General features: G+C 39.9%; 1 protein-coding gene and 1 long non-coding RNA gene across 5 annotated transcripts in view; both read right to left on the reverse strand.

Annotated features, from left to right (window-relative positions):
- Nucleotides 1-7,236, reverse strand: part of LOC143150804 (uncharacterized) — a 119,398-nt gene extending 112,162 nt beyond the window's left edge. For 3 of the 4 annotated variants that reach the window (XR_012993184.1, XR_012993186.1, XR_012993185.1), the window contains exons 1-2: nt 6,767-7,236; nt 1,641-1,701 (exon numbers count right to left, since the gene is read on the reverse strand). This is a non-coding gene — a long non-coding RNA (uncharacterized LOC143150804). Of the gene's footprint in view, nt 1-1,640; nt 1,702-5,616; nt 5,850-6,766 lie in introns of those variants that run through there. The other variant, XR_012993183.1, reaches the window with a different exon arrangement.
- Nucleotides 1-14,217, reverse strand: part of Sdc (Syndecan) — a 222,029-nt gene that overhangs the window by 166,670 nt on the left and 41,142 nt on the right. The window lies entirely within an intron of this gene.

Here is a 14,217-nt window from a genome sequence, read left to right on the forward strand (position 1 = left end):
GCGTGCACGCACGCGGGCTCATTTCATTCTCCAGCGAATGTTTGCCGAACGAAGGGACGAGGCACTTAAGCGGCTCCGAGACTTCGCGGTCCGGTTACGACGAAAATTTCGCTGAGAAGCGCGGCCACCGAGACCCGATAAAGGCAAGTTACGGGTTCGAGGAAGAAAGCCAGGTGAAATATGAACGCTCGTCTCGCGGGGTATGAAGATACTTTATGGTGGCGCTGAAACGGCTGGGATTTTAATCCATCGCGACCTATTTGATTAGTTTACGTTGCCAACGAGGAATCTCCTTTATTTTCGCCGATTCACAATTTAACGTCACCTAAACTAGATGTTCTTTTAACGAAGGATATTCATCGTGAATCGTGCTATCAACCTACCGAATTTGAATCGCGCGCCGAAATACTGTTCCAAGCAGAAACGAAGGTATGCGTCTTTCATGAGCATATAAAGCGTGTCCCAATCATCACCGGTCGATTTACTATTTGAATAAAACTCAAACGGTTTAAATAATCTTAATAATTTCTTTTTTATTCAAAAGTACAAACTTGGGAGTTAATAATGGAACAAGATATCTTCCAAATGGCTGCCTCGACTATTTTTACAGAACAATGCTCTTTTTCCAAAATTTTTTATAACTTTTTCGCACAAACCATTCGCCATCATCATTTTCGAAGAAACATGGCTCAAAAATCCGTACGAAACAGTGACTCGCTTTGGATGTATTGGCCATTGTTCGACTTATCATGGATTTTTCTAGCCCCATATGCGACAATTTTGTTTATTCACGTAGCCATCAAGATGAAAATGCGCCTCGTGCCCAATCCACGAACGTACGATGTTGGAAATGGTCCAATGGTTTAAGTTCTTGGCATAATTGAATCTTATAAGCGGGCAAATGAGGATCTTTTGTCAAAATTCTTTGCAAAGTGGTCCTCGAAATGTTCAGTTCCTGAGAACGATGTCGAATCGATGTGCCCGGAGTTTCTTTCACACTTTCAGCAACAGCAGCAACATTTTCATTCGAACGAACGGTACGGGGACATAGTGACTTTTTCAGATCTCCAACTGAACCAGTTTCAACAAATCTAGCGACCAAACTTAGCACAGTACTTTTTACCGTCACATGATTTCGAAGAAAATGATTTAAAAGTTACCAAATCGTTAACGTTAGAAATCCCGATTTTTCGTAATACGCTCGAATAATATGCACGCGTTTTTTCACTGTATACTTTTCCATGATTAATTTCCCATCTGTCTAGATGACACGTGTCGAGTTTCGGGTTAATCGGTTCGATGTTTTAACAATAGCACGAAATTCAAATCGACCGGTGACGTTCGGGACGCCCTCTATATATTTTAAGTTTTGAAAATTAGTTTAATTTTCAATGTTCCTGTAACGTATTCCGTGCAAAATTCAACGTGATCCGTTCATAGATCCGTGTAAAATTCGTAAAAAAAATTTTTTTTGAGACTCCAATGAAATCTACGCTCAAAATTTTTCACCTGGAATATTTTCCGGGTCAGCTGTTCGGCACGAAATTTTTCACGAAGGGCGAACGCGTTGTCAAATTTGATTTTATCCGCAGAAACGTGTTTTTCAATTTCGAAAACGTCTATGAATACTTTGTACTCACTTTCCATTCGGTTGAATCCGTGGCTCGTAAATTGTAACTGTGAATCGTTCATGGAACATACCTGCAACAAAAAGAAATTCCTACCGATTAAAAATCGACGGGAATCGTAACGCGAGGGGAGAGATGGACACTGTTATTTATTATTATACGGGATAAAGTCCCTTAAGGCGCAGAAATATTACGATAAGAGGATACGGATATATAATCTGAGAACTGGGGTTGAGAGCGAATGATTGATGCGAGCGCGATTTCTCTTGCGCATTACATTACTTTCATCTTACGGGGTTTTTCCCTCGGAGCCACGCGGATGTTTCGTCTACACTATTACCCGGTTACAAGAAACCGAATTGGGCTGCTCGGTTCGTACATTCGAATAGAATCGCGTTTAGTTCTAAGAATCAATTTTTTTTGTAAACCAAGAACCTCCGAATCAAACATTCAAATTCTCCATCGGATTTTTGTAACGGTGTTACCAACGAATCGGTCGCGTCCTTCCAAGAAAAATGAATCCAAACACGACCATATTCGGACTATTTTTACTTTTTCGAAATTTGAATTTTCTCCCCCCTCGTTCGAAAAACGTGAAATTAAAAACGGTCCAAAAGATATCGTGTTTGTACTCGTTTTTCTCGGGAGGACCTTGCCAATTTGTTTACAATACTTTTGCGAATGTTTCGTCTACACTATTACCCGGTTACAAGAAACCGAATTGGGCTGCTCGGTTCGTACATTCGAATAGAATCGCGTTTAGTTCTAAGAATCAATTTTTTTTGTAAACCAAGAACCTCCGAATCAAACATTCAAATTCTCCATCGGATTTTTGTAACGGTGTTACCAACGAATCGGTCGCGTCCTTCCAAGAAAAATGAATCCAAACACGACCATATTCGGACTATTTTTACTTTTTCGAAATTTGAATTTTCTCCCCCCTCGTTCGAAAAACGTGAAATTAAAAACGGTCCAAAAGATATCGTGTTTGTACTCGTTTTTCTCGGGAGGACCTTGCCAATTTGTTTACAATACTTTTGCGAATGTTTCGTCTACACTATTACCCGGTTACAAGAAACCGAATTGGGCTGCTCGGTTCGTACATTCGAATAGAATCGCGTTTAGTTCTAAGAATCAATTTTTTTTGTAAACCAAGAACCTCCGAATCAAACATTCAAATTCTCCATCAGATTTTTGTAACGGTGTTACCAACGAATCGGTCGCGTCCTTTCAAGAAAAATGAATCCAAACACGACCATATTCGGACTACTTTTACTTTTTTGAAATTTGAATTTTCTCCCCCCTCGTTAGAAAAACGTGAAATTAAAAACGGTTCAAAAGATATCGTGTTTGTACTCGTTTTTCTCGGGAGAACTTCGCCAATTTGTTTACAATACTTTTGCGAATACTTTCGTAAGGGTAATATTTTCATAATAAAAAATATAGAAAATAAAACTTGCGCATCTCTTAAAGTAGCGGGGACGATACCGTACGTACTTGACGTACTTTCACGTATCGGGGGTTGGTTTTGTACACGGAGGTAGAAAACTGTTCCACGTATCCGAGGGTGGAGCGTATTTCGTATATCGGGGCCCCAGTAGACACACTCTCCCGTGTGTTTCCAGCCGTAGCGACAAGCCAGCCGAAAATACTCGTTAACGCATTCGCGGATCGTTCAACCCGCCTCGGTCGGCCAATCAAAGCCCGACATCGTATAGTTCGCGATAAACCCGAAGCTACCCGAGACAGGGATCTCGAGGCTACGCGAAATTTGCAACGGAGACCTCGATCAGCTGAAAATCCCAGAACGCTGCAAGTTTCGTCATTAAGATCGCGTCGATAGGGAAAGGAGGGGGGAAGGAGGGGCTTAACCCGGCTTCCGCGAGGACGACGACGATGAGGAGCAGAGATTAAGCAGCGACTTCGTTGTGGCCGCGGGAAATTAAATTGGCGGGGGCCAGATCCGCGCAACAATGGCCGCTCTTCCGTTATTACGCGACGTCGAAGCGAGAGGGGCGCAAAAAAAAAAAAAAAAGAAGAAGAAGAAGAAAAAAAAAGTGGGGGGAAATAAAAAAAATTAAAAAAGAAAGAAAGGAAGAAAAAAATCGCGAAAAAAAAATAATAAAAGACGAGGAAACTCCTCGAGGATCGGGTTTGAAACGACCCGGAAGCTCTCGAGAGGATGATGGAAAACGAAAGTAACCGCGGAGGAGGACACGTCTAGGCTCGCAGGTGTTAGCGCGCGGCCATTTCCATAGCAATTTCTATTCTATTTCCGTTGACGTGGCAATGGCGTTCAATTATAGACTGCAATATTGAGAGGCACGTTTTCCCAATAACTACGCCGGCTCTATCAATATCTCCTCGACGCCGACGCTAGGCGCCGGCACGCCATTGCTTTCTATACCAACCGATTTCGCGTCGTCTATACACGCCTCTCTCTCTCTCTCTCTCTCTCTCTCTCTCTCTCTCTCTCTCTCTCTCTCTCTCTCTCTCTCTCTCTCTCTCTCTTTCCCTTCGCTTCGACGCTCCTCGTTCTCCTCTGTTTCCAACCCTCTCTCGTTCATCGTTTCGTAATTATCTCGAGTACACCCGACGGTGCACACTCGACGATAGAACGATGATGCGTAATCGAAGGTTTTTTCTCTACCGGGGGTTTTTTAAACGTCGTTCTCTTACGGTCGATCGATTTCTCCAACCGGAAGTCCTCCGATGATGTTATTAAATTTGTAACTATCCACTCAACGGACCCGACGGACGCGGGCCTCTTGCGAACGTGAAATTTAATAACGTCTCGATGGCGCGAATCTTTTCTGCGGACCGATAAGACCGGAAAACGATACGCTCTTGAGATTTACAAGAAATATTACCGTGGCGCCCCGCACCTTCTCGCGTTTGATAACGCAAGGGGTTTTCCACGTGTTCCTGAATATTTTCGTTATTTAACGCCATTTGCTGAACTTGAAGTGGCCCGAGGAATTATATATTAATAATTAATATATAATTCCTATAATTAATATATAAGTATATAATCAGTATAATTAATATATAAGTATATAATCAGTATAATTAATATATAAGTATATAATCAGTATAATTAATATATAAGTATATAATCAGTATAATTAATATATAAGTACATAATCAGTATAATTAATATATAAGTATATAATCAGTATAATTAATATATAAGTATATAATCAGTATAATTATATGCAGTGTGGTGTAAATGTTTTTTTGTTTATAGGTGGGGATGTGTAGGAGACGTGGAGGTCAATTTTGTTTCTTTAAATGGAACGTCCCATTTTTTATGAAATGACTTGTTTTGAGTATAAAAATATAGCATAAATATTGATCTTTATACCGCCACTTACAGAGAAAAACATTATTATATATTACTTTTATATACAACTTTTATAAGTAACATTTTCGTATATTGTTCGAATAAGGAATAATAAATGAATAAGGAAGATATCAGGATGGATGTTACGATAGTTTGCGTAGTTTTGTTTAGCTGCGATGATTCAAGTTTAAGAGGTGAGACTACCGCCCAAAGTTTCTGCCTTGTGCTGCCATCTTCACGCTATTGTATACGTAAGGTAACCTTTTAAACCAATTCTGTACGGTTTTTATTTTAAAAATGTCTGAAAGCGATTTTTACAATTTTATGTCATCAATCGCGAATTAAAAATAAAAACAAAATCAGTATAGCATCGTTTCAAAACTGTTAAAAATAAAAGTAATATAAGTGGCCTTTGTTACTTTTTTTATTAATTTTCGTTCCGATGCGTATACCTTATTTTCCCTAAAAAAAATTATGAAGAATTTGTTTAAAAAGTTTTTTTTCTAGATAATTTTCAAGATAGTATCGGAGGTGTGAAACCTTGCGGTTTCACCTCTTAAACTCGAGTTACCACAGGTGAAAAAAAAAAATACGTATCTCTCCACGAACCCTGCAGAGTCTCATCAAAATTGTGTGTGTGTGCAAGCACTTGGCAGCATTCTTGGTAAAATTTCTTCACTCTTCGTAAGAACGTTTGAACGATTGGAACTTGATCTCTAAAAGTGTAACAAGTTTTCAAAGCGTTCCAGAAAATTCCACAGTTCTTCGAGACTTTGTCGTCGCGTATTTTCAAAACCCGGATCCATGCATTCGCTCGTATGAATAACGAAGCAAACGCATTTTAGACGAAGCCATCCTCCAATAGCTCGCTGGATTTTCTATGAATAATTTGTCTAGTTTTTCAGACGAATATATAGAATCACACGCTCGTAAAATTAAACGCGATTAAAATACGTGGACCTCTGCTTGCATATTCAAAAAAAAAGTATGAAAAAAAAAATAAAAATAAATAAAAACAAAACCGAAGCAAAACGAAAAACACCGAAACGATCGAACCGAATCGTCACTGAAGTATCAACGCAAACGATTTCCTTGCACGGGGAAGCGGAACCTTCAGATGCAATAAATAATAAATATGCACCGCTCACGGAATATTTCTGCTTTTCGATTGAGCACGGATTCGATGCAACGACGGCTGTTTCGAATCAAATATCCAAAGAGCGAGGAGAATACAAGATTGTTGAAACACGCTTTTGCTATAAAAGAATGAAAGTACAGTTTCTTTTCTAGAACACTCCAAGAAGTATGTTAAAGCATTGGAGACGTACATATGTCATTGGTATACGAGTATTATTGTTAATTATTATTTTGAATACCTTGAAACACTCGTTAGATTCACTTTGTTGACCAAGTTTCAATTGAAAGGTACGAATGCTTAGCAACGAGTAAAGTTGGAATTGGAAGGGATGGTAACTGAGCAACGAGTGAAGTTTCAAGTGGAAGGGATGGTCACTTAGCAACGACTAAAGTTGAAAGTAAGAGGTACACGAATAGTTACTTAGGAGCAAGTGGAATTTTATTCATATAGTAACCGTAGATGGTCGCTTTTATTGGATTGGTTACTTCGATAGCTGCACGATTCTCGATAGTTGCATTCTCATATTCTCCCTCCGAAAGGGGTTAAACATTATTACTGAATTTTGAAAGAAATTAATTTCGCGCGACAAGAATGGATTCAATAAAATTGTAACGTTTGTCCAAGTATTTGGAATTAATTTGGAAGTACGTTACTAACCTCTTCGATCTAAAATCCAAATGTCAGTCCTGGACACGAGGTTAGGTTTGAAAACAGCACTTCGACTGCACCGTGTCGTGGAATAAAGTTGTCGAATAAACAAAACGAGTAATATCCCCCTCGGTTGGGTACACACGAACAAAACGACGATCCAAGACATTCGTTTAGAGGTTATGTCACCTCGAGAAGCGGCGTTCCGATACCCTCGTTTGTTATTTTTATTCAGATTTGTTATTCCCCGGCGTGACGTGACACGTACATTCGTCCCGTTACGTGACGTCCCGTCAACGCGACAAAGTCACGTAATCACGAATTCACGTAGATACAATTGCGAAACGTTTGGAATACCGGTCGCGATATTGCGCGTATCTTATTCGCGAGAACACGAAGACGAAGCTTCGTCAATTTCCGGGAACGTGGAAACATAACCAAACGGTTTCACGGTTTCGAAACACGGGACGAAATCTTCCGCTTCCTTGGATTTCCCAACGCGGGTCAAGGCGGCGCCATCTTGGAACTTCCGTGGAGATTTCGCACACGCTGAAAATCGTCCACGTGTTCGACGGTGCCGCCACAGCCGTTTCGTGAAACGTGCTACGGCGTTCCCGTATCTTTTAAACTGCCGTCATGTTTAAGAACAGATTACAAAGTGCCGCGCGCACAAGTTCCACGAAATATGCAAACGATACCTCGCTTCGTCCAAGCACCGCGTCCGCCCCGTCCCGCACCGCTCCCCCTGACCTTCGAAACGTCCAACCGAGTGTTTCACGTCTGAAGTTTCGCGATCAGTCAAACGCCGCGACGAGCCTCGCGTTTAAACTTTCAACGTTTTCGAAACTCGTAACGAAATATCACGTACCGAAACGAGGTTAGGTCAACGCCGTCGTTTCAGTTACGAAGATTGAAGGCTGAAAATTATGGCGCTCGGTGCCGTGTCAACTTTTACGAATTAACGATATATGACGTGTCAAGTTGTTGAAAATTAACCCTCCCCGAAGAAATTAGTACGTAACCAGCGGCGTGCCGGTGAAATCGACGGGTAGGAAAAATTTGAAACGTTAATTGCGAACGTTCTGGAAATTGGTTAGGTTCGATGAGTATCGATGAAACATTTTTCGAGCGTGTAGCTAGGAAAATGTATACGCGAATTTTGGAACGCGAATTAAATTCAAATTCGAGAAAATTTATTTTTACTTGTAAATGTATGCGACTACTTATTTTTCTAAAGATGGTACAACTGTTCGATGAACGTGTGTGAAGTTGCATGCAGATCTGTCGCCTCGTTCGTATATTTACAGTTGTTCAAAATTGAAGTTTCATAGTATTTTTTTCTAATGGAAAAAACGACAAAACGTTATATCGTATATGTACGATTACACTGGAAAATTTCAAGACCGGTTTGTTTGAAAACGTAACGCAATAGTGTCATGATTCTCGTCATGCGTCTTTAATTTTTCGACACGGTTCTTTGCTTCTTTTATCACCTCGACGAATGATATGTAAAAGGCCGCAGAAGAAGTGTTTATTAGAGTTTACGTCCAAGGGAGATAATGAGTAATACATTGAGAAGATTTGAGTTTCTTTCAAGGGGAAGGCACATCAGCACTACATTGTGATACTGCATACACATTTATTATATTATTATGACACCACGTGTTTTATCGTTTGGATACATGCAAACTGGCAGTTATAAGTCCACACGTGTCTGCAATGATACCAAAATTTTTTTCTACACAAAGGGGAGGATTTGTACCTTTGCTCCCCATTCTTTGCATTATTACGTTTATCAAATATTTTCGACTAGTTAGTTTTCTGGTGTTTTCTACAATTTAATGTTTCTTGTCTTTGATGGAAGTTTGTGTATCTAGGAGAACCGAAATATAATCGGTTTGAAATATAGACAGTGGCACGATAGCTGAGAAACAAAGGGAACGCGAACACGAGAAGCGAAAAAGAAGAAATCGCGCGGTCGAACTTCATGAATGAAGCCTTGGAGTCGCGGTGTTATCTCGGATCGTGTAATATCGCGATGATTTTATTACAGTCTCCCCATCTCGCCCCTCCCTTGTTTCTTTCGTTGAGTCGGCCGACATCTGTCTCACTTCGCGATTCAAAGACTCGACCGCCCTGTTAAAAAGCCAAATAACACTATACGGTTCGTTAGACTTTATCCATTAAGTACCCAATTATCGTTTCTTCAAAACTGACACGTACCCCGTGTACAGTGTACTCGAAAATACTTTATTAAAAACAAAATAATTTTTTAGGAAAGAAATTTTTTTTAAGGCACAGGTTGCATTTAATACATTCGAACACTTATACCTCGCACAGTGTAAAATTGTAACAATACAAAATAGAATTACTTCCTCTGATAAAAATTTGAGAATATTCCATTATATGATACAAAAATATTGGAAAAATGACAATGCATTTTGTACAGATCCTTAAACCTCAAGTGGTATTGAAATAAATTTGAATTTCGGTAAAAGAATATTTTTCATCAATGTTGTCTAAATGGAAGTTTACCAGTTCGTGGTACCATAACTTTTTCAAAGATATTATCCAAGGATTGTATCATTATCCATGACGATGCAATTATCCTAAATTGCACTTCCGCGTGGAAATGTTTCCACAATGGAATACGTTTGAATTATTTTTTTCTTTTCAAAATTCTAATTAAGTTTTTATCGAAATAGAAATTTAGTTCATTTCTAGGTGGAAGTGTGGCTTTAAGTTGATGGTCTCGAGTCTGGACGCAGTCGCAGACTCTGCACCACGCACAACGATCCCGTTCACGGATCGCGTTGACCTTCGAACAGAAGAGTCTTCTTCGTCTTATTGCCGCGGGGACCTCGAATATCCGGAACTACCGCCTTCCAAAGAGCGGCATTCACGATCGTGGCCGCTTTTTATCGAATCGAACGCGTGGTATCATTCGTAGATAGAATCGTCGAGTCCACGAGTCTGTGTTCCAGAATCTTGACAAACTCGTCGAAAGGAAAAATAAGTCAGAGATAAATAACGGTAGAGAACCGACCAATGATAGTTTTACACGAAATACAAGATTATTTTCTTGTTTTTACCACGTTACGGATTCAAGTTTTCCAGACGAGCCCAACTATTAAGTAATATTTATTGTTTAGAACGCGACAGATTAATAAATATACGATCGAGTGAAAGGAAAATTAACGTGTACATGTAGGAATAAGTATATACAGTTGAAATGAATATTAATATTGTTATTAAATTTATCATCGCACAAATTGACCGGTAACGGTTAGATTTTGAATTGCAAGAAATTAAATTGTATCGAGGAATTATTTTATAATCCAAGTCAAGCCGTGTATAATCTCGAGTGTTCTTTTTCTTGTCAGTAGCTAGAGGCGGTAACAATAACGCAAGAGCTTAATAATTGTTTGCCCTTTGTGTCATAAGATCAAGGAAGACGAAGCAATTATCCTAAATTGCACTTCCGCGTGGAAATGTTTCCACAACGGAATACGTTTTAATTATTTTTTCCTCTTCAAATTCCAATTAACAACATTCCCTCCTACTCGTTCGTCATTTTGGAATTAAATTCTCCACTGCAAACCGCCGACTTTTCTCAGTGAAACGTTGGAAATCCAGCAACATTACAGAAATAGAAGAAAAAAAAAGAAAAAGTAAAAACATTAATTATGTCGTCTCGCTTTATGCGAAAAAGTTGCGCGGTAGTGTGACCATCAGCGGTGAAAAATTAAATTTCGAATTACTGCCTTATCTTGTTCATTTTGATTCATTTTTGTTTGAAAATGGAAATTTTAACGCAGTAATATGACAAAATTGTAAATCGTACAACGATTGTTGCATTTGTGAGTAAAATACGATCGCTGGAAAAATAGAGCTTCTAAAATTGTGCAACGTTTTCCTTTACAGATTTCTTTTCTGGCCACTTGCAGGAGTAGGTCACGACCTGTACGAGCATTACCCGAGTGGAGCTTAGAATTTAGGCGTCCTTAAATATAAACAAATACGGGAATATTAGTCGCTAAGGGTCAAGCATTTTTATTTGAAACACGGCTTTTCACGTTTTCTTTCCTTTAATCTCGTTAAAATGGTTCTACTGGCTTTCGAATGGGAGAAATGACCTTGAACGACCAATTATGCTTGCTTCAACCGAGAGTGTACTTTGAATGTGTTAATTACGAGAGAAAAAATAATAGCAATGTTTTTTACATTACATCGTGTACCGTGTAACGATCCGCGTATAATATTCAAACATGGCTGATCGAAACCGAATTAACTTTCAATATATTATTAGTAATAATTTATCGCTCGGTAAGTGAGTGTTCTCTAGAACGAATTATACATAATGTAGAATGTTTTTAAAGATGTGGAACACAGCTACCGAATAATCCACCGAAACGGTTCGGTTCTTTTTTAATCGCTCTGTAGATACCCTGGCTGTCGGTGACGTCAACGCAGAAATGAATAGCCCGTAGAGTCACCAGCTCACAGACCGAATTGGTAAAGTCCAAACGCGTTCCAATAAAACTCATCATTCCAGCCGGTTTAATGCATATATGGGTACGGGACTTTGCCGACGTAATTACGAACTCAACCAAATACGTTAAACTGCAAACATTGACCCATAGTTATCGTTAATGTGTCCTTCGTTTCGGACGAAGTTTGACTCAACTCTTTCCACTCGCCTGCCCCGAGTAGCCATCTGGCATTTATATCGCTCGAATATAAACGTCTTTCCAGTCTCGAACGAACGAACAAACTCAACGACAATGTAGAAAAGCGTCTACAATTTTGTATCATTCCTTGAGTACAATTTTCAATTTTCCATATTCTCTCTCTGTAATCCTCGAAGTGTACTAATATATTAACCGAGAATTAATTAATCCTGACGTTTACTCTGTTCAGGAAAGAAATAAAAGAAAAAACAATTTTACCTTTCTCGACTACCATTTCAAGTGTCCGACGTAACTCGAGAGCGAACAAAGAATACACTTTCTTTTCATTTACTCGTAATTAAAGAAATACGGGAAGCACGTTCCCCGTAGGTGGTTCTATTGTTTCCGGGGGGAAAAAATGGGGATCACGGATCGAGCGGATTCCAGCGTTCCAGGGACACGTTCGGGGTATCAAATGGTCGTGATTAACGTTAACCTGGTGAAAAGGGATGGCTGGATCCCTGCGAGGGTACGCGCCCGACGATCGACTGTTCACGCATAATATGGCACTCGCGAGTTCCCTCCTCTCTTCACGGGCCGGGAGGCTCTTTGATGCCCAGGATCGTCGTCAAAGGACAAAGGGTGAAAGAGTCAAGGAACAATGCGCTGGTCCTGCCGTCGTGCCCGTCTCTTCCCCCTCCCCACACCAGATATACACAGGAATTAATTATATCCGCGCGCGGGCGCGCTTGTTACAAAGAGAGAAAGCAACGTGCACGGGGGTAGGGATTATGGGGGAGATAGAATATGGGACCGGCTGGCGAACGCAGAAACGAAGCACCGACAAAGAAGGATGAGGCGGATGCACAGGGACGAGAGACAGAATGAAACGACGACAGGGCCACAAAGACGAGAAAGGGAGGGGGAAAAAAAACAGGAAAAACAGAGGGAAACGTGGAGGGGGAGAGATGAAGGGACAAGGCGAAAAACAGGTGGGAAATCGCGCGAAACTTCGAGGTTGTTTCCAGCATTTGGCGAGGGGGAGAAAGTCGATTGAACGTTTCCCTTAAATTTTGAAAATTTTGCCTAAAATACACCGATTAGTATTACGTCCAATTCGGTTGAGTTTGTCTGAGAGTAATACGTACGAATTTCTTTCGCGAAAGTACGACAAATAGTTTGCTGACGTTTTTCCGGTTGAAACGAGTCCAAACACGACCACTTTCGGACCATTTTTTATTAAACGTTACTCGAAACGCAAGAGAATTTTGGAAATTTCGTAAACCTGAAAATGATCCGATCGAGGTCGTGTTTGGACTCATTTTCACGGGGGAAACGGCGCCGATTCATTGGTGATATTGTCCCGACGATACGGTGAAAAATACGGGAATCTCGATTTTTTCATCGACTCCTCGTCTGCGAGAAAATCAATACTTTGCTTGATTGTACCAACGTGGGTAAAATGTATTCGTTGTATAAAAACTGTCGCACGATATCGAGTTGGCGTTTAATTAAACCGGTCTGTCTGTCTAGGAGTAATTTTCATCGTGTCAGGATCTCGTCAGTGTGTTTGCACTCGCTAATAATTTTGGAACAATGTTCGCGTGACTCGATCTATGAAGGACACCCTGTATACACGCGCGCGGTACATTTTCATCCAACTGACGGAACTTCAAGCAGGAAACAAACAGTCGAATAAATAAGCGCTCCCCTGTCATACACGTTCTCAGCGGATCTTCCGCCAGGATAAATCCTCCGCTCTCTGATCCCAGCATTACGCAGCGCCGCAAACGTTGTTGGTCACTGCGCCAGCAGGATTACCGTTTTAATCCTTAATTTCAGCCGGCGACGAGTGCTGGCGGCAGTGACGCAAGATTTGCATAACGGGGAATTAGACGAGTACTCGGTGGAAACGCGTCTTTCTCGTACGCTTAGAATCGAGACAGGTTAAGGCTGATTCACGCCGGCGTTGTCGAGATCGAACCATAACCTCAACACCTTCGTTCGAACCGTTTCTACAATCTGTTATCGTTCAAGTCCCTTTTACAATCAGGTTATGCAACACCGTGTGATCACCGAAAAGACATTATCCTCATTGTTGTTTGCGTTTGTTCGACACGAGTCACTTTTTTATATTAATTATTCTACCTTTGCGAGAATGAGTTATCGATGGACCGATGACTTTGTTTCGATTAAAACGAGTTCAAACACCATCTCTTTGGAACAATTTTTCAATATTTTCAAATTGTCAAATTTGGCGGTAATTAAAAGTAATTCGAACGGGGTCGTGTTCGGATTCGTTTCCATCGGGGAAACTTTATCAATTTAATGGGAATACTCTTGAGATGATATATCACGAGGTATAAAAATTTTATTCTTCGTGTCTTTTTTCTCTCAGTCGTTGACTGGTTAAGAGGGAACACCACTCTGACGAGTCAAAAATATTTCTTTCTTCTTATTTTCTTAAAGTTTCATGTGTGCGGAATGTTATGTCGACAAGACATAACTATTTAGAAATTTAAACATTTAGCGAAGTTGTTAATAAATAATAAAATAAACTTGTTTCACGTACTTCGAACTACAAATCCGATTTACTTTAAATTTCATAGAGATATTCTGGACAGAGTATTCTACAATGTGGCATACGAATTTTTTAATACGTTAATTATTTAATTTTTTATAAAAGTTTAAAATCGTTTTTTTTTTTTTTTTTGGATAAAATGATTTTTTTATTCTCCAAACTTCGACCATTTTAAAATTTCTACAATTATTAAAATTTTCGAAAAATCG

The sequence above is a fragment of the Ptiloglossa arizonensis genome, chromosome 8 (genome assembly GCF_051014685.1).
Source record: "Ptiloglossa arizonensis isolate GNS036 chromosome 8, iyPtiAriz1_principal, whole genome shotgun sequence".
Lineage (NCBI taxonomy): Eukaryota > Metazoa > Arthropoda > Insecta > Hymenoptera > Colletidae > Ptiloglossa > Ptiloglossa arizonensis.